Source organism: Xenopus tropicalis, chromosome 5, assembly GCF_000004195.4.
Source record: "Xenopus tropicalis strain Nigerian chromosome 5, UCB_Xtro_10.0, whole genome shotgun sequence".
Lineage (NCBI taxonomy): Eukaryota > Metazoa > Chordata > Amphibia > Anura > Pipidae > Xenopus > Xenopus tropicalis.
In genome coordinates, this window is record NC_030681.2 from 29,363,412 (window position 1) to 29,388,092 (window position 24,681).

Consider the following 24,681-nt stretch of genomic DNA (forward strand, 5'->3'; position numbering starts at 1 on the left):
AGATTAAACAAGCTCTGTTGTGTGGATCAGCCCATTTCTAACCCTCTACCAGAGGAACCGTGCCAGCAGTGTGTTAGTTAGCATTTTCTTGCTAGCCTGCATATGGAGAAAGACATATGACCTTTTGGAACTGGCAAGAGTTTGAAAGTTAAGGGTCCAGAAGATAAATATTTCTGTAACTGGAATAAATGTATTATCTGTAAATAAATGTATTATCCCTGTCCCAATGATTTAAAGCCTAGAGCATCAACCCATGCACAAACACAGGGCTACTATTAACCATTACACCTTTATATGGTCATGTAACTCCTCAGTGACATCTAATTATATCTTCAGTTGGGGGGTTATAGTATGCATTGAACTCTTGCTATTCAGTGGTGGGTAGGTTTTAGAGTATAAAAAAAATCCGAATGAAACACGTTATTGATTATGAACAGGTTTAATATAAGAACCTAAATACATTTGCATTAAAAGAGTATGATGTTGGTATGGATTTTTTCTGCAAAAAAAATCAAGAAATTATATGCATGAAATAGAGAATCGGGACTAATGTGTTTTATAAGCCAGTTCAAAACAAAAAACCTGCAGGCTGAAAAACTAACTAATAGGGGCAAGAGGAAAAAATAAAAATAATTATTCATTGAATTAATGTTTCAATCAGACTAATAAAAAAAGGAAATTGAATAAAAGTGTAGTGATCCCTGCACACACCTCTTTCTGTTCTTCAGTCTTTGGCATAAATAGAAGTTGGCTCTAAGTTTTCACTCCATATACTGCATGATTTTATTTACTCCTTTACTCCTAACTACTGTATCACTGCTATCCGCCATTGACTCAATCACTGAAAAATGCAGGCTCTAACCCCCATATGTAATAAAAGGCACTATGTTTGCCCAATAGCAGTAACCCATAGCAACCAATAAGATTTGCTTTTAAACAGGTGACCAGTAAATTCTACCTTGTGATTGGATGTTACGGGTTATTGCTCCTGGGCAAACTCTTTAAGTTTTAAGAGCCAAACTTACATACTACCACTGGAAAATTCAGTTCACAATGCTTCTTTTAATTTGTACCAATACATTTGGAATAAAGAAAATATAGTTGTATTAATAAATCTAATTGAACTATGCAATGATATTTGAATATAAGAGATTGTAGTTTGGATTGTTCATTGTAATTATTTATTTCTCTTATTTATAGAGCACCAACACATTTCCGCAGCACTTTGCAGGGATAATCTCAGTCCCTGTTCTAGAGGATCTTGCAATCTATGTCCCTATCGCATTCACACACAGTATGGTCAATTTAATCAGAAGACAATTTGTGTTTTTTGTAATGTGATAGGAAACGGGAGTACCCAGAGGTACTCTCTGGCAGAAGTGCTATTCATTGAGCCACCATGCTTTTAGGACCATCTTTTGGTCCAATGACAAATCTTATATTTATAATAATTGGATTAATGTAGTCAGTATTTGTTTTTTGGGTGTTTGTGTTTTTCTGTTTAGTTTTCCTACTTCTATAATGATTACTGCGAAATGTAGTCACCCTGCCTGTGGGCCTTATATGCTGAATTTCCACGTTTCGCCATTGGCAGATTGTTTCGAGAAACGGATGAAAAAATTTGCAGTGGAAAAATTCGCCGCGCGTCCAAAAATTGTCGCCCGTGTCAAAAGAATAGTTGCAGGCGTCAAAAGAATAGCCATGCAACAAAAGAATAGCCGCGGGCAACAATTTTTTTTTTACACACAACATTTTCGCTGTTTCGTGAATTTTTTGCCATTTCGCAAATTTTTCAGCAAAGCGAAACAGGACAGATTCGCTCATCACTACATATTTGCTTTCAAACACGTGTGACTCTAATACACATATGCCTTTAGTGCATATGTCTCTAGGAATTATCCAGTATGGAGAATGAGCACCATCAATTTCTGCCTTCTCTTTCGAGGTATGGGCACTTGAACTACATGTGTCTGGCAGGTCCAGTTGACCCCTCCCCTCCAGCATTTTCAGCACTAATTAGGTGCAATAACAGTTACAATTCATTAGTATTTATACAAACAATATTTGCCATAGAAAGTTCCTTGTTCTTGAGGTTCAGTGTGCTTTCAGCAGGCCAGTAAATGTTATCTGGTGATTTATTGCTATTATTGGTGTCTAGAAAGGGAGAGAATGTTTCACCTTTTACTGAGTTTACAAAAAAGGAACACTGAACCCTTTTCAGTTCCAAGCTGCAATTTTAATTTCTGCCAACTATCAGAATCTCCATTTGCAAATGAAGTACCCTAATCTATGTGCAAATGAATTGGTTATTCATACAGACTGTGCTGATAGATAGTCCCAAAGGATACAACTGAGAAGTACTGCCTTGTAAATGCTCGGATTTAGCAGCACATACTCTATTTCTGTAAGTATTTTTAGAATTCATTTATATCAACGCATATATTTTTTTAAAAATCATTTGATTTATTCCCACTCAGATTGAAAATGATTTGTGAAGTGATATTTACATTCAGAAAAGTATTTTCTCTCCTTTTTAAAAACTCACCAATAGCAAAACATATTGACTGACTGAAACAGAATAGTTAAAATAAATATGAGCTTGATAGCACACTTGGGGGTCCTGTTGGAGATATTTATTGGTCAAAGGCATCCTCCACCAAGCTAATGAGTTGTAAGGATGCAGTTCCGAAGGCTGGAGCCACATTAGGTGGATATGTTGCCCACTGTGGTCATATTGAATACATAGTAGGTTTTTCACTGAATCCAGGTGACTGGGGACATGGACTTAGGACCTTTGTCCCAACTATGTATATTACTTTTAGTCCACACTGTGTATTTTCATCTCTGATTATAGAGGGTGGAAAGAAGGGGAAAAAATGTCCCTCATTTTCAGAAGGCCTTTTATTTTCCACAAATGGTATTACCTTGGCATCTCATAGTCCAGGGAAAAGCAGGTGCTCATGGAAATTGCAAGCAATACTAATTTTACCATGTACTGTATATAACTTGGGTCACATTGGTTTATTGGGGCTTTGGTACACTATATGACCAAAAATATGTGGTCACCCCCTTCTAAATTTGGAATCGGCCAATAGTTGACCAGTTTAAACCTCAACAGTAATTACTACCAGTACATGATACCACGACATTCCTGACAATTCTCTGCTTCCTACTTTCTGTCAAATGTTTGGGAAGAGCCCTTCTATCCCTGGACTGTTCTCTGAACTTCTGGTGTATTACCCAACTGAGCCATTGGAGACCCTTAGTGCTGTTCTTGTTTTATTTTCCTAATGTACCTTTTGTATTCCTTTTATATGCTCCCTTTCCTCCGTCCCACCTTGTTATCTCCATGTGTAGTTCATTAATCAATTTAGACCCTTATCCATTGCCCAGAACTTGGTCATTAAGCTGTTACTGTGTTCTTGCCCTCCCACGGTTAATAATTTCTTGTTCCTGAGACCCCATCTGGTTCCAAGTCCATTCCTGGTACCGTTGCCCCTGCCCTGTGCCTGTGCTCCCATTCCCTCCTTGTCCTGTTCCTGTAGATCTCCTGGTTTTGACCTTTGGCCTGTTCCTTGACTTCATTTTCAGCTGCCTGTCCTAAATGCTGGCCCAATTACTGGACTTTGCTTGTTTGCTGTCTGTCCCAACTACTAGCCTAATTTACTGAATTCCATTTCAGCCTGCTGTTTCCCTTTGACTTTAGCCTGTTTATTAATTCTATTCCATCTGTGCACCATCATCTGTTTTTTGTTACTATTTCTTGTGTATTAAACATCACTTCCACTAAATCATGGCTTCCTGGCTTTACAGTTGTGCCATTATGGTTACATTCCTGATTATCCAGCGTTTAGGCTCTCATCTGCCAATCTCTCCTCAGTGTCTCTTCTTGAGAGGCTGTACTGATACCTGACTTTAACCCAACTGAACACCTGTGGTATAGGTTAGATGCCAATGTGGGCCAGGTCTGATGAGCAACATCAATACCAAACCTATTACATATGAATAGACCTAAACCTGCAAACAAAGTTTCAACATCAAATGGAAAGCCTTCCAGGAAGAGTACAGCATGTTTTATCAGCAAATTGAACACCAAGTTCATGTTATAATAGCTGCGACTTTAGAATGGGAAGTGTTCATATACAGTTTTTTAGGCCAAATAAACCTGGACATGATAAATGTATACATAAAATTGCTAGACAATGCATCCAACCAGTGGCTTAATAGAGTTGAAAAATACCTTTTCCTTTTTAAATTACATTAGACCAGTGAGACTGAGAGTTATGCCAGCATGATAATGATTTGTATGACTCATATTACTAAGCTGATATAAACTGACCTAGAAATTGAAATGCATTGCAAAACCTGTTGAAATCTATTGCAATGCTAGGGAGTCACTTACTGTACTAAAAAAGAGAACACTTTCCCTACTTTGGGCATGGAATAAGGGAGGAATACAAGAAATAGGGGCAGTGCATAACTAGATGTTACAGGGCCCCATAGTAAATTCAATTTTGAGCCCCAAAACATTGGTAAGTTGACCTATTTAACCAAGATCTATTGAAACTGCTCATTATTTAGGGCCTTACTGGGCCCCCATCATTCCTAGGCCCCCTTGCAATTGCAGGGTTTGCTTCCTATAAAATTATGCCCCTCAATAGGGGCTTATTTATTAGTATTGGCTCTAGTGGTCTTATTGCAAGCTAAACCTGCAGAAATAATTTCATTAGCCAGTACGGTATTCTGATGAAGGGGATACTTGTTGCTGCTTAAACCACATCAGAGTAAAATTAATAACACTGGTTACATTTATGTGACCACTATGAGTCACCGTGTTAAATATACGGAGTTGTTTTTTCGACTATGAGTAATTCCCTGTTGTACAATTTGCAGATGTTGAGAAATTAAAGACTTAAATTCTCATTTATCAATTCCCATTTAGGTTGACTTTATCCTATCTTTTTATCAGGCATCTCCACAAACTTTCAGAGCCTGGAGAGTTTAAACAGTGAATGGGCGTAGAGCTGGCTGGGGGCATTGGGTTAGAAAAACAGGATATTAATCACATCGAGCAGCAAATGTGCATTTGGGTAACAGGCTACGGAAGAATGAAAGTGAATATACTTGTCTTGCAGTGATCCTCGCATGTAACGTATTAGGTTATTCTGCTCGTCTGGGGAGAGGCCATAGTTCATGGATGTCATTATCTGCACCTGCAGGAGATCAGGTTAGCCGGCTGATGGGGTCCAGCTTGGAAAATTGAATGATGTTAGATATACATACCTTGTAGCGCTTCATTTACTGTAAGTGTAAGAACCGCTTACCCTTCATACAGAAACAAACTTATTATTTATATTACTTTGTAATTTTGGCACCACACCTACTGCATTAGATATAATTATTTCCATTCTAGCTGTAAATCCTGTGTATACCCTTATCCGACTCCCGTACCTTGCTGAGTTAGCATACCGTTTTTCTGAATATGGAACATGAAGCTGGAAATGATTGTCGCTTTGTGTAGCACCTTCACACAGAGCCAAAGCTTAACATTTCAAAGATTTACTCTCCTATCCAATGATAGAAGTGTTCTGGCAACAGGAACCCTGAGATTGTAACGAAAAAAATGGTTCAATATACAGTGAATTTTTGATGTTTTTATAGGATCACACAAGAAGGAAAATGCTCCTGATGGCAGGTTTAAAGGACCTACTGTAAATCAGAGTGCTGTTTTTTTTAACAAGGCATGGTAAATCTGTTGTAGTATAAATGTACAGGTCAGGTTTTTGCCTTCATAAATAAAATATCATGTTTTTACTCACTCCTCACAATCCTCTTTCTTTAATAGCTGATATTTTACTGCTACTTTCTACAGTACTAACCTACACATACTGGAAACAGCAGTTTAAAGGGTCACTAAAACAAAAAGGAACATTACTTTATAAGCAGTACATTTGTCTGTCTGTCCAAAAGATGAAAATAAAATGTACATTACGGGGCAGATTTATCAAAATGTGAGTTAGTGCTCATCACAGAAAAATTTTACCCACTTTCTATTCTTTCCTATGGGATTTTTAGAAGCTTATTTATCAAATGGTGAACCCATTGATAAATACACTTTTAAAAATCCCATAGGAATAAATAGACAGTGGGCAAATTTGTCTGTGATGAGCACTAATCCCACAATTTGACCCTATATAATAATGTTTTCCATTCTATAAATGAATGCTTTCAGATAGCCCTAGAAATCGAAATGCATTGCAAAACCTGTTGAAATCTATTGCAATGCTAGGGAGTCACTTACTGTATTAAAAAGAGAATAATTTTCCTACTTTGGACATGGAATAAGGGAGGAATACAAGAAATAGGGACAGTGCATAACTAGATGTTACTGGGCCCCATAGTAAATTCAATTTTGAGCCCCAAAACATTGGTAAGTTGACCAATTCAACCAAGATCTATTGAAACTGCTCATTATTTAGGGCCTTACTGGGCCCCCATCATTCCTAGGCCCCCTTGCAATTGCAGGGTTTGCTTCCTATAAAATGATGTCCCTCAATAGGGGCTCATTTATTAGTATAGGCTCTAGTGGTCTTATTGCAAGCTAAACCTGCAGAAATAATTTAATTAGCCCGCACTCTATTCTGATGAAGGGGATACTTGTTGCTGCTTAAACCACATCAGAGTAAAATTAATAACACTGGTTACATTTATTTGACCACTATGAAAGTACTGTAGAAAGTAGCAGTACATTTGTCTGTCTGTCCAACAGATACACTTTACGGGGCAGATTTATCAAAATGTGAGTTAGTGCTCATCACGGAAAAATTTTATCCACTTTCTTTTCTTTCCTATGGGATTTTTAGAAGCTTATTTATCAAATGGTGAACCCATTGATAAATACACTTTTAAAAATCCCATAGGAATAAATAGACAGTGGGCAAATTTTTCTGTGATGAGCACTAATCCCACAATTTGACCCTATATAATAATGTTTTCCATCCTATAAATGAATGCTTTCAGATATGTTATTCAACACTTAGGGGCACATTTACTAATCCACAAATCCGAATCACGAATGGGAAAAAATCGTATTGGAAACGAAAATTTCGGAAGATCGCAAATATCACGAAAATGCTTACGGAAAAATCGTATTAGTCACGATAATATCGTATTGGCGATCCGAAAGTCACGAAATTTTCGTAACAAACAATTGTAAACAGCGGTAAAACCTTTCCGTTTTTTTTGCACACGTCCGAAAAAGTTGTGCGCTGTACGAAAAAGTTGTGCGCCATACGAAAAAGTCGTGCGGACGCCCGAAAACATCGGCGAAAATACGCTCAGATTTTAGATTTTTAGAAGCGTATTTTTCAATGGATGAGTAGTAGAGTTCACCATTTGAAAAATATGCTTTTAAAAATCCCATAGGAATGAGTAGAAATTAGGGGAGTTTTTCTGTGGTAAGCTATAATCTCACATTTTGATAAATCTGCCCCATGAGTCGTATTTATCTATTTTTGGATAAGGGTTCTTATTTTCAATTTGAATGAAATCAAAATTGTAACAAACTTATTAAATAATTATAAAAGAATTTGACTATGCATTAAATTCATATCCTACCTGGCATTTTCAGTTTGTCTACAAACTCTCGAAAAAATGATCAAAACTCAAATTAAAAAACTGCATACATTTTAGGTAGGACAACTCCCATTGACTTCTACATGAACTCACAAGATGCTGACGTTTTACTTTTTTTTTTTTTTTTTTAGTTTTTTGCTCTTAATAAATATTGACTATTCAAGTTTTGGAAACCAGAATTTGAATTTGGGAGTTTTTGTGCAAAAAAATTCAATCTGAATAATATGATATGAAATAAAGCCATTAGGGTTGATTCACTAAAGTGCGATAAGCGTTATCACATGCTTTTTTTGTGTTAAAAATGACACAAAAAAAATGTGTGATTCACTAAAGTATGATCACATGCGTTAAGTCGCATATCGCACGCGTTACTTAGGGCGCAACCGAATGCGTTCATTTTACCGCAGAAATAATACTAACGCGTGATTCACAAACACTTAGGGGCTGATTTACTAACCCACGAATCCGACCCGAATTGGAAAAGTTCCGACTTGAAAATTAACATTTTGCGACTTTTTCGTATTTTTTGCGATTTTTTTCGGCGTCTTTACGAATTTTTCGTTACCAATACGATTTTTGCGTAAAAACGCGAGTTTTTCGTAGCCATTATGAAAGTTGCGTAAAATCGCCCGATTTTTCCGTAGCGTTAAAACTTACGCGAAAAGTTGCGCCTTTTCCGTAGCGTTAAAACTTAAAAGGTGCGAAGTTTCGCGTAAGTTTTAACGCTACGAAAAAAGCGCAACTTTTTGCGCAAGTTTTAATGCTACGAAAAATCGCCAGATTTTACGCAACTTTCGTAATGGCTACGAAAAACTCGCGTTTTTACGCAAAAATCGTATTGGTAACGAAAAATTCGTAAAGACGCCGAAAAAATCGCAAAAAATACGAAAAAATTGCAAAATACCGATCATTACGAAAAAAACGCAATCGGACTCATTTCGACCCATTCGTGGGTTAGTAAATGTGCCCCTTACACGCGCTAAATATCGCATTAATCTGTGTAGGAAATTAACCCCTACTTGGGGCAGGCGGTAATTATAGAAAAGTACAGTTCATGAGCTTTTGGCAACACAATATGGACTTTGCAGTGGGATTTATTCAGTCTGTGTTGGCCCTAGAGTGATGCAGCCGCCAGTTTGCAGGGAAATGGGCATTTAAAAAAAAAAAAGTAGTTTTACGAATGAAATGCTGTGTATGGCTAATATGGCGTGCGCACGACAAGTAGCGCGCTGTGTTAATTAGCGCACGTTATGTCAAATACCGCATGAAAATAACGTTTGCGACTTAAATAACACAAACAGCATCGCGTCTAAATTAACACAAATATACTTTTAGTGAATCGTGTGTTAATACACCAAAGATAAGACGAGATAAAAATTTTAACACATGCTATAAATAGCGCTCGTTTTAACGCACTTTAGTGAATCAACCCTATTGTATTCTAAATAACCTTTCTTTCTCTTATCAGCCATGCAAAGTAAGTAATAAAGCCCTGTAGCCTTGCAATGGCTGTGTCCAATGCTGCAATGAAATATATTGATGATAACTTAAAAAGTTTATGATAATTACACTAGTACATTAGTTTATCTGACAGCCTATTATATCCAGTAGAGAAATCCATGAAACCCACACCTTGTGTGCCCCAATGGACTTTAAGTGAAATCACTGCTGGTACAGACTTAAACGAACTGCATTTTCATGCTAGGAACCATCGTTACTAGCAGTGGCAGCAGGTTTCCATTTTCATTTCCGTGTCACATGGGTGGCTTCGCCCATTTTGCTTGATGAAACACAGTGGTGGAGAAACTGTCCTGGGTGAAATTAGCCTAACAGCTTCTAAAGCAAACTATTTTACCAAAACAAATATTATAATGTAATATTAATTGTAATAATATTAGGCAGAAACATAGGCACGGTCAGGTCAAAAAAACATTGCGCGACACCTGCGTTTCACAAATGTTTCTGCCATTTCCAGAATTTTCCCACAAAGCAAAATGTGACAGATTCACTCCTCACTAATGGTCAGGACAACATCACAAAAGCATTTTTCATGGGTATAATACATTATGTGTGTCCCATACCTCCCTGATTTCTATATACAGGTACGGGATCCCTTATCCGGAAACCCGTTATCCAGAAAGCTCCAAATTACGGAAAGCCTGTCTCCCATAGACTCCATTTTAATCAAATAATTCAGAATTGTAAAACTGATTTCCTTTTTCTCTGTAGTAATAAAACAGTACCTTGTAATTGATCCCAACTATGATATAAATAATCCTTATTGGGGGCAGAACAATCCTGTTGGGTTTAATTAATGTTTTATTGATTTTTTAGTAGACTTAAGGTATGGAGATCCAAATTACAGAAAGACCCCTTATCTGGAATACCCTTGGTCCCGAGCATTCTGGTCCTATACCTGTACTTACTGTACAAAATGTATCATAAAGGGCTATGTATAGGGTTTAGGTCATGCCTCCAAACCTGGACAAAAATAAGAATAAACTGATAAGCAATCAATTGATTCTATACAGTCATGTTGCATCAGCCATTTAGCATATGTATTTAGTTAGCATCTAGTTTTCTGGCAACTTCCATCATTCCTCGCATGAACACTTTGGGAAAATGCCTTTGGCAGGAATGGCCTCTGCAGGAATTCCACTGCCATGTCCAGGGAAATCCAATACTGCTTATTAGTCTCCCATACATAAGAACACAACATGGAGGCAGCATCTAGAGGTCTGTATAATCCTGAACATGTGTTCAGGGGTTTGTGTCACTTAGGGTGTCATTCTGCAAACTGATCTTCTGTCTTCTGTGCCTGTCTCCCATAAATTGATGTTGACTAGAGTTATTAGCAATTAAATAGAGAATGCTTAACATTTTGCAGAATGCCTTTTTTTTAAACAATTAATGTATTTTGTGACATGTTTGCTATGCACATCAATATGATGCTCATGGAAGAAACTGAAAGCATTTGACGCTGAATAGAGAAGTAAATACATACTTTTTAGCGAGATGGAACAGAGAACAAAGAAATGGTATATGATTTTTATAGTTTGGTCTCTGAATAATGATTAGGAGCACTCTATTGTTAGCTACTCCATAATGATTATATTCAAACGAATGACAGATGACAGTTTGCCTGTGTGAAAGAAGAAATCAGCTGCCGGTGTAGACACTTCCAGCCAGAAGTTGACAGTCTCTGTGTTTAAGCCAGAGATAAGGAAAGCCTGCCTTTAGGGAGCATGTTGTGTTGCAGTTAAACCTAAAAAAAATGAATACCAGAAAATTAGACACCGCTCCTTGTCCTATCCCAAGCGATTCAAAGGCTGTTGCTATGCAATTACCGTTCATTTCTGCTCAGTGGATTCTACGTGCCTGGGCTTATGACGTTTGAAATGGTTTTGTCTAAGATTTGACGCCATAGACCGGCATTTTCAGATAACTGATCATTATTATGGACAACGTACAAACCAAAAACAGACAATGTTTATATATTGATGTTTAACGTTGGATTATATTAGCAGGGATACTTTGCACCAATAAAAAATTAGAACCTCTTTTAAATTAAGAATTTGAGTTTCTGATTATATTATTTATTCTCTTTTTTTAATATAGGGGGTTAAATAAACTTAAACTTGTGCCAGGTATACATACAATGTGCATTTATGTTTGCAAGCCCAGTTGTATGGCTGATAATTTCCACCAGTCAAGGTCCCCATACACAGGCCGATTATAGCTGCCGATATCGGTCCCTTGGACCGATTCGTCAGATTATCGGCCCGTGTAGGGGCAGAACCAAGGGGCCTGGCCGACCGATATCTGGCCTGAACTTGGCCAGATATCGATCGGCCAGGTTAAAAAAAATCCAGTCGGATCGGGGACCGCATCGGCTCGTTGCGGCCCCATTGCCGCGTGCAGAATTCGATCGTTTGGCCCCAGGGCCAAATGATCGAATTCACCTACATGCCTCCCCGATATCGCCACCCGTAGGTGGGGATATCAGGTGAAGATCCACTCGCTTGGCGATATCGCCAAGCGAGCGGATCTGCCTGTGTATGGCCAGCTTTAGTTGTGTAGAATCCCATTCATCAAAGGTTCTTGCACTTCAGTTTATTTGCACTTGGGGCTGTTGACTCCTGTTCTGAATAAAGCACAATAGCGTTTATTGATACATGGGAACCCTGGAGCTACCAATGAAGCAAAACTTAACACCAGCACACCTTTACCTCCTCCAAAAAGTTTTCTACTTGGTGCACGACCTAGAGAGTCGGCACTCTCAATACAGTCCAGTAAAAATTATTTCAGCCGGCACAACAAGTAAAGTGCAAGCGGGGCTTGCACTTTACTTGTTGTGCCAGCTGAAATAATTTTAACCCTGGAGCTACCCCCATTTTTGAACCTGTGAGGCACGATTGCACGAAAAATTTGGGTGTGCATGTCAAGTTTTCAAGTAAAAACTGCATCTTATTAGCCACAATTGCGTCAGGTGCATCTACCCTTGATAAAAGGTGCAGGCATCAAAAATATTGTGCGTCCAAAAAAACTGTTGCACTCCTCAAAAAATGTTGTTGCCCGTTTCGCGAAACAATCCGCCAATGACGAAACGCGGAAATTCACTGTGAATCCATGCCTGCAGAATAATGGTGGTTGCATCCAAAATAGAACTTTGCCTGGTGGTGCTCCAGGTTAATGTGCCTTACTAATAACCAATGTACATCTAATAATTTTGCCTGGGTGAAGGGTCCGGGGCACGGCACCCAGACCAACTTTGTGAAGGAGTAAGTGAATGCTAATTGAGACTGGCTGTTTCAAATTTTAAATTAGGCTTGATGTGCTGGGTGGCTTAGAGCAAGTTTTGGTATTGTTGTATTTACGTCATGTAAACTAACCAAAAGTTGTTGTTTGGGGCAGAAGCGTAACAAGCGGATGGTGGGGCCCCCCTGGGGCACTACCACACTACCTGCACCCCCCCATTGGCTCACTAGGTTGCATGAGGATATTTAAATCAGTCAGGGGTCTGCTTCATCTATAGTTACTCTGCTGATGGGGAAAGAGGCAGAGCAATGACTGCAACTGATGAGACACAATGCTAACACAAAAGAAAATGGTTTATAAGAAATATATAAGTTTTGGAGTACCAGATATGCTGTCTGTTTGCTTGAACTAAATCACTTGGCAGCTGTATTAGATTCTGATTTAATAGAGGATAGAGGGGGTAAACAGGAAATCTCTAAATGGAGAAGACTTCAGTTGTAGCTGTCATTGTATTTTCTTCATTTAGTAAATGAATCCCCAGTGGGATGGTTTTGGTAAACACAACCATGTTTGTACCTCAGGCTAATGCCAAGAACAGATAATATCCTTTTCATCGAAGAGATAGAGAAAGGCAATTTAATCAGTTATGCTAGAAATGCCAGAGTTTGTAAGCTGAGGGGGTAACCACAAGTTCATCTCCAATTTTAGTTGAAAATTATTTATCTCTGTCTTGATCATGGTGCTAAATAAAGATGATTTTATGAGTTCCAAATTTGGTCTCTGAGTAAAGTTTACTGATATAACTGTCAGGTACAGTTACAGATGCGAGGCTGGCAGTTAGAAGCCTATGTTCTTGGTAACCCAGTTTACACATATTACTGGCTGGATAAGACTGGAAGCCATCTTTAGGAGAATGCAAAAGATTGAATGCTTAGTGAATTAAACAGCAGATTAGAATAGGGTGCAAACGTTAAGACAAGTCCATACAAGCCAGTGGTGGGGGGGGGGGAGCAATCAGGCAAGATGTCTAGACAGGCAGAATTCAATTTAATTCAATACAAGTCCTTGTAAACAGGTCAGGGGTCAAAACTAGTAGATCAAGTATGTATGAAGGTTAAGCAGGAACTCAGAAACAAAGGGGATAGAACAAAGATTAGAGAGGCTTCAGATGGGGTTTTTGCCTTCCTCTGGATCAACTAGCAGTTAGGCAGGTTTATATAGGCATTATGGTTATACCTGATAAACGTCAATCGGGGGCACAAAGAGACTGCCTTAAATAGGCTCCTGATAACAGAATTGTTGGCACCTGGACTTACTAAGACCGAAGGTGGAGAAGGACAGTGGAGTTAGCATATGGTCATGTTGATGACCAGCAACAGTGAGCCCCAAAGGTCTCCAGCGGCTCAGCAGGGAAATGCACTGGCTGATTGCGACCAAGAGCAAGGTTCAAACCCTGACAAGTCCTGACATATAACCCTGGATGTCACTTTGCCATTTGGTGTACAAACTCTTATTCTTGTTGGTGTGTATGGCTGCTCATTGTAACCCTGTACTTTTTATGGCTCTGCTGACACTTCTTTATATACACTGTTTATCCACACAAACATATGTCAGTGTAATGCAATTCAGTAGCCGCAGAAATAAAACATATTCACACCGTACAGCAAATACTGTATAAAACAGCGTTTGCATTTTTATGACAAATAGCAGAGCGGCAATTGGCAAATGCTGATAATAGATTTTGAGCTCTGGATAACAATCCGCAGTAATCCAAATCCACAAAAATGTAATATATGCCGTGCATTACTTGTATAACAAGTTCATAGATTTTTTTACTTTCTGGGTTTCAGTGTATGTTATTAATAAATGTAAAATCAAGAAAACTATTCTTAGAGTGCCCATATAAAACCATGTGCCATAGAGTTTCAAGAGAATTTAGCAGCACTGGATTCCATGAAAAATAAGTAAATATTTAATGAGCTTCAACCCATCTCATTTGGTTATTTAAATAAAAGATATTCCTTCTGGCACTACAAGACATACAGCAACACTGCAAATCATTTAACATAGTTAATATGGAGCCCAGTTTAACAGTGTTTCCACAGTAGGCTACATCCCTTGGTACTAATGATTACAGCTAATGGAAAAATAATTACAGCTGATTTTTTTTTTAACTTCGCTATGTGGAAGAGCTTGTATGGATGGTGTTGTTGGACTACACCTTCCACTGACAGATGCAATATAGTGATGGGGATGAAAGGATGGAAGTCCTTTAGCAGCAGCTTGCTCAGAAAGAATAAGAGCCCTAACAATGTTAGTTTCTTACAGGAGTGATCCAAAGAAAGGTTGTTCTTTCTTCAAACAAAACACAATTATAGTTCAATTGTCTGAATCCTCAATGGAGCAAACAACTTGTAGTTCAGCTACCAGGAAATATTGCCATTTTGGACTAAAAGTAAGCTGTATCAGAAAGTTCTATGTACAGCTGGAAAGTTCTAAATACAGCTGGAAACACTTACAGTAATGCTGCACTGAGTCCTCTATCAAAAGAAACATATGATTTCTTTTTTTGTAAACATGATGTTCCAGTGTCTGACTTCCTCTCTCATCCTTAATTCCCACGGCCAGAGTCTGCCCAGTTCTCTCCTCTCTCCCCTCTCCTGCTCCCCCTCCCACCGGAATGCTAAGAACTCCCTCCCCCTCCCTTAGGAATGTGTGATCTGAGCTATAATGGCTAGACTGCAAGCAGGAAGCTACTTAAGCAGCTGCTATCTTCAGCAAACAAAGAAAGCTATTGAAGCTGTTTACTCAGGTATGGCAATGGTTTCTGCAGAATAAATATATTGTTCTAGGTGGCACTAATGTGCTGAATCTATTGGCAATAAAATGCCAAAATGACTTTCCTTCTACTTTAAGAGAAAACTTAATCCATCAAATCTAGTATAAATAAATCTAAAGCAACTGGACCTGCTAAGTAATCATTAAGATGTTTCACTGCTCTTCCGAGCAGCTTCTTCAGGTCAACTGACCGGTATGGGAAGTCCTCAGCATATAAACTCTTCCACTAATCCAATCACAATGGCACATTGTAACATTGGAACTCTTCGGAGGTGACACAGAGGTGAAACTCACAGAGGTGTGAGTGCTATGGAGTTACATTGATAGTTCTTTAATCCAACAAAAGAGATTTTTCAATCAACTCACAGGCTCTTCTAGTCCTCTCAGTTCTCCAGCCCCTGCTGCACACTGTTCTCAAGATCACACCTCCTTTAAGTTAAGGCTACTCAGGCCAAATACATGATTAGGCCAAATACATGACTAGGCTGACCTCTGCCCAGCTTTATAGAACTTTCTGGATGGGGTATATCTTCCTTAGGTCTTCCTACCTAATCCAATATTTTATTATCTGGCCGAACCCTGAATCCTTTGTGAAAGATTTGTCCGAATACTGAACCGAATCCTAATTTGCATATGCAAATAGCAAGGAAGGGTTAAAGAAAACCACTAGAAGCACTGGTGAAACATTTTCAACTTCCTCGTGATCTTAAGGATACAGATTCGGTTCAGCCAGAGGCATGGATTTGGCCAAATATGAATCTTGCTGAAAAAGGCCTAATCTTGTCCGAATCCCGAACCAAATCCTGGATTCAGTGAATTCCTAATCTTCCTTCCTTAATCTTTCTAGAACCCATACTATAAATGCTATAAACAAAGAATTGTATTTGTAATTATTTATTGTTATTAAGATATTAACCCATTAACCCCAATGTGTAATAAAAGGCACTGGGGTTGTTGATAGGTGTAGTGTCTGCAATATTAGAAAATAAAAGATAGGTTTTTAATTTATTAGTAACTATTAGGTAACCACAATGTGAACTGGTCCACTGGGGCTAATACAGGAGATCACTTTCTAAATCTGTTTTTTTGGAATTGCATGGCATTCAGACTTGCATACTGTATGTAGTTACTAATTACAACGTATTTGTGGCCAATTGTTTAGTAATTTGATAGGAATTATCCAGAACTGATACAGCTGCGTCTTGCACGTTTTTAATGTTTCCGGGCCCTATTTTTTGGTTCCTTTGGTAGTAGTTAAATACCTTCTTACATATCCAATTATCAACATCTTTCATTTTGTACGTGCACTGTTAATCTCAGCCTTGCAGGAATCATATCCATAATGTAAATACAGTCACATCCCGAATGATACTACAGTAGGACAGCATGATTTATAGAAGACTGGGACACATAGGAGACTTCCATTTCTCATTTCTGGGACACAGTTGCATAAAGGCGTTGAAGTTCTTCCCAAATGACACAAAGTTTCTTGTTGCAGTAACAGCCAAATGCTTACAGATATCTGATTGGTGCAACTGCTTTATTTAGCTATAGAAACTTCTAGTCTCAAAAGGGAAAAGAACCGGGACAGAAGGAAAGAACAAGAAGAAAGTACAAGTACAAGTTAATTAGATACATAATCAAATATCACTTCATTTTAATCAAATAGTAGTCTCAATAGGTTGGAGACATATGGCCCACCAATAAGGGAGGTTCTGCTGCAGAGAATAAAATGTACATCTGTAGCATTTGGTAGTTTTTATACATTTTATTCACATGCTGTGTCAAAGGCAAAGCACCACTGAGTCTCTGAAGTCCTCTCACTATGGGAGCAAAAGATGTAACTGAAAGAGTCAGTTTGATCTCTGGGCACTGCTACAATGTTTGCAGAAAATCCACATGGTTATACATTTAAAGAATAGGTTGCGAATAATTTTTTTATCAAATATGAACCAATGAAAACAATGTCTTTTCCATGGGAATTTGAATAAAAATTGCAGTTTTCTAGAGGGTTTTTACACCTAATAGGAACTACCTGATCTGATGTGCCCTGAACCATTTTAATGTAACACATTTTTCAGAATTATACAATAATTTTTAGTTCAAATGTGGATCTAGTCAGGCCGACACCAAGGATAAGACTGTCCAGTTTATGATAATGCTAAATAATGCAACTTTTAAGGCACCAGCCTTTATGTTACTAGTGTTTCATGAATTTGTAGGCATAATTCTGCATTTCATGATCACCTAGATAGCCTGGCTTTTTTTTATTGGCAAAATTACATCAGAGAGAAAAAATGCCCATTGACTCCAATTCATTTTTGGAGGAAGAAAAAAACGCCAATTTTTGCAGTTTAATAATTTCTCCGCAATTTTGCAGATTAGGATCACGTACTGTTTTATTATTACAGAGAAAAAGGAAATCATTTTTAAAAAAGCGGGATGGCCGTAACTCAGAACTTACTGGATAGCGGGTTTCCGGACAACAGATCCCATACCTGTACAATGAACTGTTGTTTAAAGGAGAACTAACCCCCCCCCCCCCAGCTATAAAAGCAGCCTTCACTGGCCTGCCTCGACCCCCCCTCGACTCCCCCTCACGTCTTCCGTATCACATACTCTATAACTTGAAAAAATGCCCCTGTCACCAACCCCAACTTAAAAAGGCATAGCATGCAATCAGGAAATCAGCTTCAACTGTGCATGCTCAAGCAGGGTCCGTGTCGGCAGTGAGACTCAAAGATGGCACCCAGGTACGCAGCTGCCCTGCTCTACATTTTTAGCTTGGTATTTTCCACGGGCGTTTTTTCAAGTTATAGAGTATGCGATATGGGAGAGGTGAGGGGGGTCAAGGCAGGCCAGTTAAGAAGGATTTTATAGCTACAGGTTGTAGTTCTCCTTTAAAATGAGTGACAAATACAAATTAATGTTTTTATTCATAAATAATGAGTATTTATGCTCCATACTATGCAATTAAAAGATCAAAGTCTCATATGACATTGTGTATACATTTATCAAACCTGGCTGCTTCTTGGATTCAAATGGTACCCACATAATTAAACTTAATAACCCTTAATGTCCAGTCCTAAAAATAAAAACAAGCATAAGGCTTTTTTTTCCAAGAAAATGTATTTTCTACATTGTGTTGTCTTACAATTACTGTAGTTAAATAGGTATTGATGTTTATTGTGTTTTACTTTCTATATTAAGCCAATCATGCATTGATGCGCATTGTTTTCCATGTTGTTACATTTAGTCACTTCTATTATATTGTTGGAGGCTACGTTTCGCTAATTATGCATTGCTATTAATCCTTTTCTACATTTTAGCCAATCATCTGTCACTATCCATTGTGATTATGTTGCTGCATTTAGCCAATAGTGCATTGCAATTGTGTACAGTATAACTACATTGATTATTGTTGTAAATGCAGTTATTTTGAGTACTTTTAGATGTTTGTATTATTAGCAATTCTGTTCTGTCTAAGTCCTAATTATATGTTGCCATTGATTCTTTTCTCTGTGGCTACATTTAACCATGTAAAATACTGTTATAAATAATGTACCGGGTAGCTACAATAGCCCTAGCCTGTATTTTTGGAAAATATAGGCAAAACCTTTCATTTGGAGATAGGCATTTTTTATTCCATATTGTTTGTTGTGATTAAAAATATAGCTTAATTCTGCACGAGAACAATACTTGGATTCTAAAGAAAGTTTTAGCACTGTAGCTATGGCTGAACCGCAGCTGATAGGGTCGTGTATAGAAAAAGCAGAGTTAGAGAACACATTATTGCCTTCTAACGCCAGGGTGAAAAAAGGGTTGAAGTAGCTGTGAAGCCACTAATAAAAACTTGCATAAAAACCCAAGTCAAGAAAAACTGCATAGAAATCCGTGCGGTTAGTAAAACTGCGTGACTGTGTAACTGTGCCAGTTTCTACACCAATTTACTAGACTTGCTCCAGATCTGTCCTATACATTTTTAACGGCTATACTTTTTATACAAACTTTTTATGAATATGCCCCGTACTACTGTCAGCCATCTGGGACTTGTAATTCTGCCACAATCAGCGTTCCAAAAGGCTTGCCTATGCCGGTTCTTTTCTACATTTGGAATTCTTCATAAGATCTGGAACCGACATAGTGTTTATCTTGGCTGAAGAACATCTAAAACAAATGCCATAAACCATAACTGCAAGAGCAAATCCATTTAGGACCGCTGGAGTAAATGCCGATATGCAGATAACACGTGTTCTCATTGGACCATAAACTTTTTCCTTTATAGTTTAATGTCTGTGTAAGAGAAAGTCAAAAGAATATAAAAAGGTGTTTTTTTTCCTTCAACTTTGCTCCATATGCTTTCATAAAGCCAACCCTGCATTGCTACAGAAAGGGGTTTATTGATTTAACAGCTGACTAAATATCACCTGGGCACTGGATTTGTCATTTTTATAGAACACATAAGTTTCAAGGGACTGTCTACTAGAAGCAGCAAAAGAGTTTTCTGTAATATTCTGTCAAGTTGGGGTTCTGGTTGGAGTCCACCAAGGTGCAGTCTGCATGATTTTAGTATGTTCCTCCTGTGCTTGTTAGGGTTTTCTGTGGGTTTTCTTGCTTCCTCCCACACTGACATGTAATTGGACTAAAAATTACCCTATAGTGTTGAGTGTCTATGAGGTAGATTTACTAAAACTAACTAACTAAAAACTCATTTTTCTTGTTTTTTTTAATTCAAATAATCTCAAAAAAATCTGAACTGAAAAAGCAAGTGCAGGAGTTGCAAAAAAAAAAGTTTTGTCACACAAAAGCCAGGGTCAAAAATCCAACAACTTCTAAAGGTTCAACACAAAGAAAGATCTTCTAGGGAATGGAAGGGACATCTGCCATTGACTTCTACATGATTTTGACGAGTTGTCGCAGTTTTGTCACATAGTAAATCTGGAAAAAGTTGTGACTTTTTTTCTGGCGACTTCTACGCTAAAAAATCCAACTGTGGCCCCCTGTGTGTGTACTCACCTACCTTGGAGTCTTCCATCTATGCTGTAAATCACTGTAGAGTATATCAGCTCTACTGATGAGCAAATGTGTCCCGTTTTGCGTCAGCCAAAAATTTGCGAAACAACATCTCTGTTGTAAAGCACCGTAGAATATGTCAGCTCTAGTGATAAGTAAATCTGTCCTTTTTCACATCGCCAAAAAATTCACAAAACAACAGGAAAATGCACGAAACGGAGAAAAATCTGTGAAACGCGTTTGTTGCGTGACTTTTTTGTTGGCCGCATATTTTTTTGTTGCACGTGTCTTTTTTTGCCACAACCGTGACCAATTTGACACAACCACGCCCAAATTGACGCGACTGCGCCTATTTTCACACAACCGCAACTTTTTTTTTGACGTGCAACAAATATTTCTGCACCAAATTTTTGCAGAAGTTTCACAAAATGGAAATTCGCTGTGAATCCATGCCTGGTGAAAAAATTCGCTCATTACTAGTCAGCCCATTATAAGTAAAGGATAATAAATTAAGTTTCTTGTTCTTAAAAGCCACCATATTGCTGCTTTGTCATGATGTTCTTATTTGGTAAACAAAACCCAATGTACTGCATCAAAAACAATATTTGTACTGTTGAAGACCAATGGGTTAGCATATGTAAATGGAATATCACTGCTCTCATTGTACTCGGGGGAGAAAAAGGTTCTTCAGATTGTTCTCTTATATTAAACAGTTATTTGATGGAAATGCAATCTACAAACCATTCATCCTGAAATCCAGATTACACTTTACATTGTGAACATTTAATCAAATCCATCCAACAGACTTTGCCTGTAGCTAAACTGTGGAGTGATTGACATTGAAAGGTGCTTGTGTGTATGCTTATCGGATGTACAGCCCAGAGAGAGATCAATTTTTAGCCTAGTGAGATCTGAACGGTTCAGTGAGCTTCAACTGAATTCCATCCCTTTCAGTCGGGGCTTGTTTTCACATTGACACAGCTGTGTCCGCTCTCAATGGTGGCAATGACCTTGATCAAGTGCTATCGCTGATACGTTAATGAAAAAAAGGAAATTGCTTGTTATGATCAAAGGCTTCTTTTAATCCGACTGTTTATTTTTTTTTTTTATATTTGTCTGCGGACTTCATATTGACACACTGCATGAAAGTGTTTTTGGCTTTTAGGGATTATTGCAAGAAGTAACTTTTTTTCAAGAAGACCTGGACGTGGTCCATATTTTGTTATTTTATCCTTGTAGATAAGTGCCATGACATAATAAAAGAACAAAGTGGCTCTGTGTTGGTTAGCCAGCATGAAGGTTACTGACCAATTCTAACAATAGATTAGGGCACAAAAATGTGACTAGATGATTAGATGTTCTCTGTTAGATTGACATGTAACCTTGGCCAGCATCCTATATGTTACCTTGGCTTTTTGCCAGTCTGACTAATCCATATCTGGGAGTCCGAAATGGCTCCCAAGTAAATTACTAATCTTTTATTATTATATTAAGTTTCAGTTTTGGAACCTTTACCCTGGTGGATATATAAACTACAACTTATTAACCCATATGTTTTGTTTTTTGTAATTGTCTTTATATTGTGTATTTTTATTTGGAAGTGGCTAACACACATACAGACTAGTGATGGGCGAAAATTTTTCACCAGGCATGGTTTTGCAGTTAAAAAAAATCGCCACGCAACAAAAAATTGTTGCTGACATTGCAAAAATGACTCGCATAAAAAAAGAAGTGTTGTGCGCGTTTTTGCCACGTGCATCAAAAAAATGATGGGTGCAACAGTTTTTTTGATGTGCGCAACATTTACAGTAGACAAATACAGTAGTTCTACAAACACTAGTTGTAGTAGGGGTTGATAAATTACAGTGAAATGCACCTTAACATTTTTATTACATAAATGTAACACTTGTTTGGCTATAAAATGGCAAAACCCAGGCTAGTGATAGGTATAGAGCATGGGTTACATTCAACCTTAATGCACAGGAGTGGGCCTCCGCTATATGGGAGGTATTGATGGAGCTGAGGGTGTAGTTGAACTACAACTAGGTAAGAGCTTGTGTGGTGCAGATGGAATAATGGACGCCAGAAAGGTTCTTGCTCATGAACTATAGTACAATTTATTGGACAAAGGCACAGCTTAGTAGTGCAGCAGGGTATACTCACAGACACAGCAGTATATGATGTCACAGATAGTACAGCAGATGTGACACTTTAGGCACAGAATAACCCCTTTGGAGATTGCACAGAGGATTAGCTGAATTCAGGAATGGATGCCCTTTATCTGGGATGGATCCCTCCGGCCGACTATTGATCAGGGTGAGAAACTGCCTGAATACTACGTCTTAACCGCGGTCCTACAGAAATGGCACACCAAGCCTGGGTGGACTAAACCCTTTAGTTACAACTCCTGGTTGGGGCTATGACTGCCCTTACTAGATAATCTGACTACTCTCACCTCTCCTAGAGGGTGCTATAATAAAACTGTCTGTGCTGGCTTTACCTCGTTCACGGGGCCCTGTCCCCGACTTATCACTAGGGTAGGTGGTCCCCTAGGGTACAAATGGCTTCTGGGCCTATGTTCTGGTCCAGGCTCAGTTGGGATCTGTCCAGAACACAGCATGCAGCCAAAAGAGGAAGCCACTTCCTTGTGCAAGACACTATATAGTCTGCACAAGGGGAGTGGTCAACCTGGGCTAAACCTATAGAGGGCAGCCTAATAACAGTAACCTGATATCAGAGGGCTCTGCCCTATAACAATACAGATAAGATAAGAATAAGGGATAACACCATAGGGAGCTTAACCCTATGGGTCCCTACATTCACCCGGGGGAAAGATCCATTCCGACCCGGCAATGGTAAATAACAATAAGTACACCTTTCAAGCAATAACAGTAGTGCATTGATTTAGTGCAAAAATACAGTACCCATACATCCGTTTCTGATACCCTCTCCTGAGGAGTATCCGGTGCATTGGATAGCTGTAAAATGAAAATTTTAAGGCACAGAAAATTTTAACTGTTTCGTTACTAGTTACGTTTCTGTAAACCATTTACAATACATGAGTGTCACTATGGATCACTCAGGCACTTTACTTATAGATCCATGACATACCATCTGACTCTGCAACAGAGGTATGACAGGCACAATACTTAGAATTCTTGAGTCACCTTCCTGCCCCTAAACAGTGGTGCTCAGGTACACACTTAGGTATCCTAGATATACCACCTGTAACCTGCAACAGGGATATAACAGATACACTTACACATGAGGACGATCCTGCCTTCACTCAGGGGTCCCCAGGCACATGCTTGGCTGTAAAGAAATTGTTATTGGGCACAATTTAAACTGTAATACATCCCCACCCATCAACTTTATTAAGTCCAGGCCTTCCACCCAAACCCAGTGTTCATGGATTTCTCGACATGCACTTCGTGGTGTGGATCAGGAAATGAAGTAGAAGTTGTAGTGGGATGGGGCGCAAGCAGTCTTTGTTTGTTCACCCAACTATTAACAAACTTTACAGTCTCTCCTGAAGGAATGTGGAGAGTTCCAAACTTAAAATAACAAATCCACCACTGTGGATAAACTGAAGATGGGGTCACACCCTATATGCAGCAGTACCGGCAGTCCTTAGGAGTGCGCCCAATGAAAACGGTGGGTATTTTGCCCTTAACTTTTAGGGAATTAACATTACCCACCTCCCACCAGGGGGAAAATCCCATCTGGTGATAGGGAATTACCTGAACCGGCATGGGGTTTTCAGTGCATGTTTCTCTCGTACTTGGCTTTGGTCACCTCATACGAAACATAATAGGCCGGGTGAGGCTTATCGATCCGGCCTCCACTGGGGAGGTCTGAACTGAGGGAAAAATTTCGCTCCTCCTGGTGCTTACCACAGGATTTTACCCCGTGCTTGAGGATGGTCCTCCCGAACCACCACTCTTGGGCAATATCGTACAGGTAGTCGACATCTCTGTGGCGCTTCTCCCGGTCTTTCTTAAAGATTCCTCCCAAACCGATCTTTTCCCTGCGGATAAGTTCACCGTAGATCCACTCATCCACATGTTTGGCAATTTCGTCAAATACCCACTCAGGGGCATAGGGCATATAGAATCCCCATTTCTCAAACACTCGGGTGTTAATGAGCCTTTGAACTCTGGATACAGCACGGTACCGCTCTGGATCAGCTCTCCCCGGTGCCACCCAGCAAAAAGTGTCCTTGTTCACCGCGTGTGGTGGCGGTGGAGTACTGGGCCACTCTGGCGGGAAACAGAAAGTGGGGTCTGTAGGTGGAGTGACAGATACCACCGGTTCGAATCGATGCTCCCCTTCAGGCAGCGTGCATTTTGGTAGAGGGCCCATGTCCATCAGGCCCCAGTTAGGTTTTGGGTACCTGCGCCGGGCAACGGATTTCAGCAGCATCCCACTCCCTGTGGA

General features: G+C 38.9%; 1 protein-coding gene across 1 annotated transcript in view; it reads left to right on the forward strand.

Annotated features, from left to right (window-relative positions):
* macrod2 (MACRO domain containing 2) overlaps window positions 1-24,681 on the forward strand; it is a 1,296,131-nt gene that overhangs the window by 1,139,047 nt on the left and 132,403 nt on the right. The gene's annotated exons all lie outside the window — the stretch shown is intronic.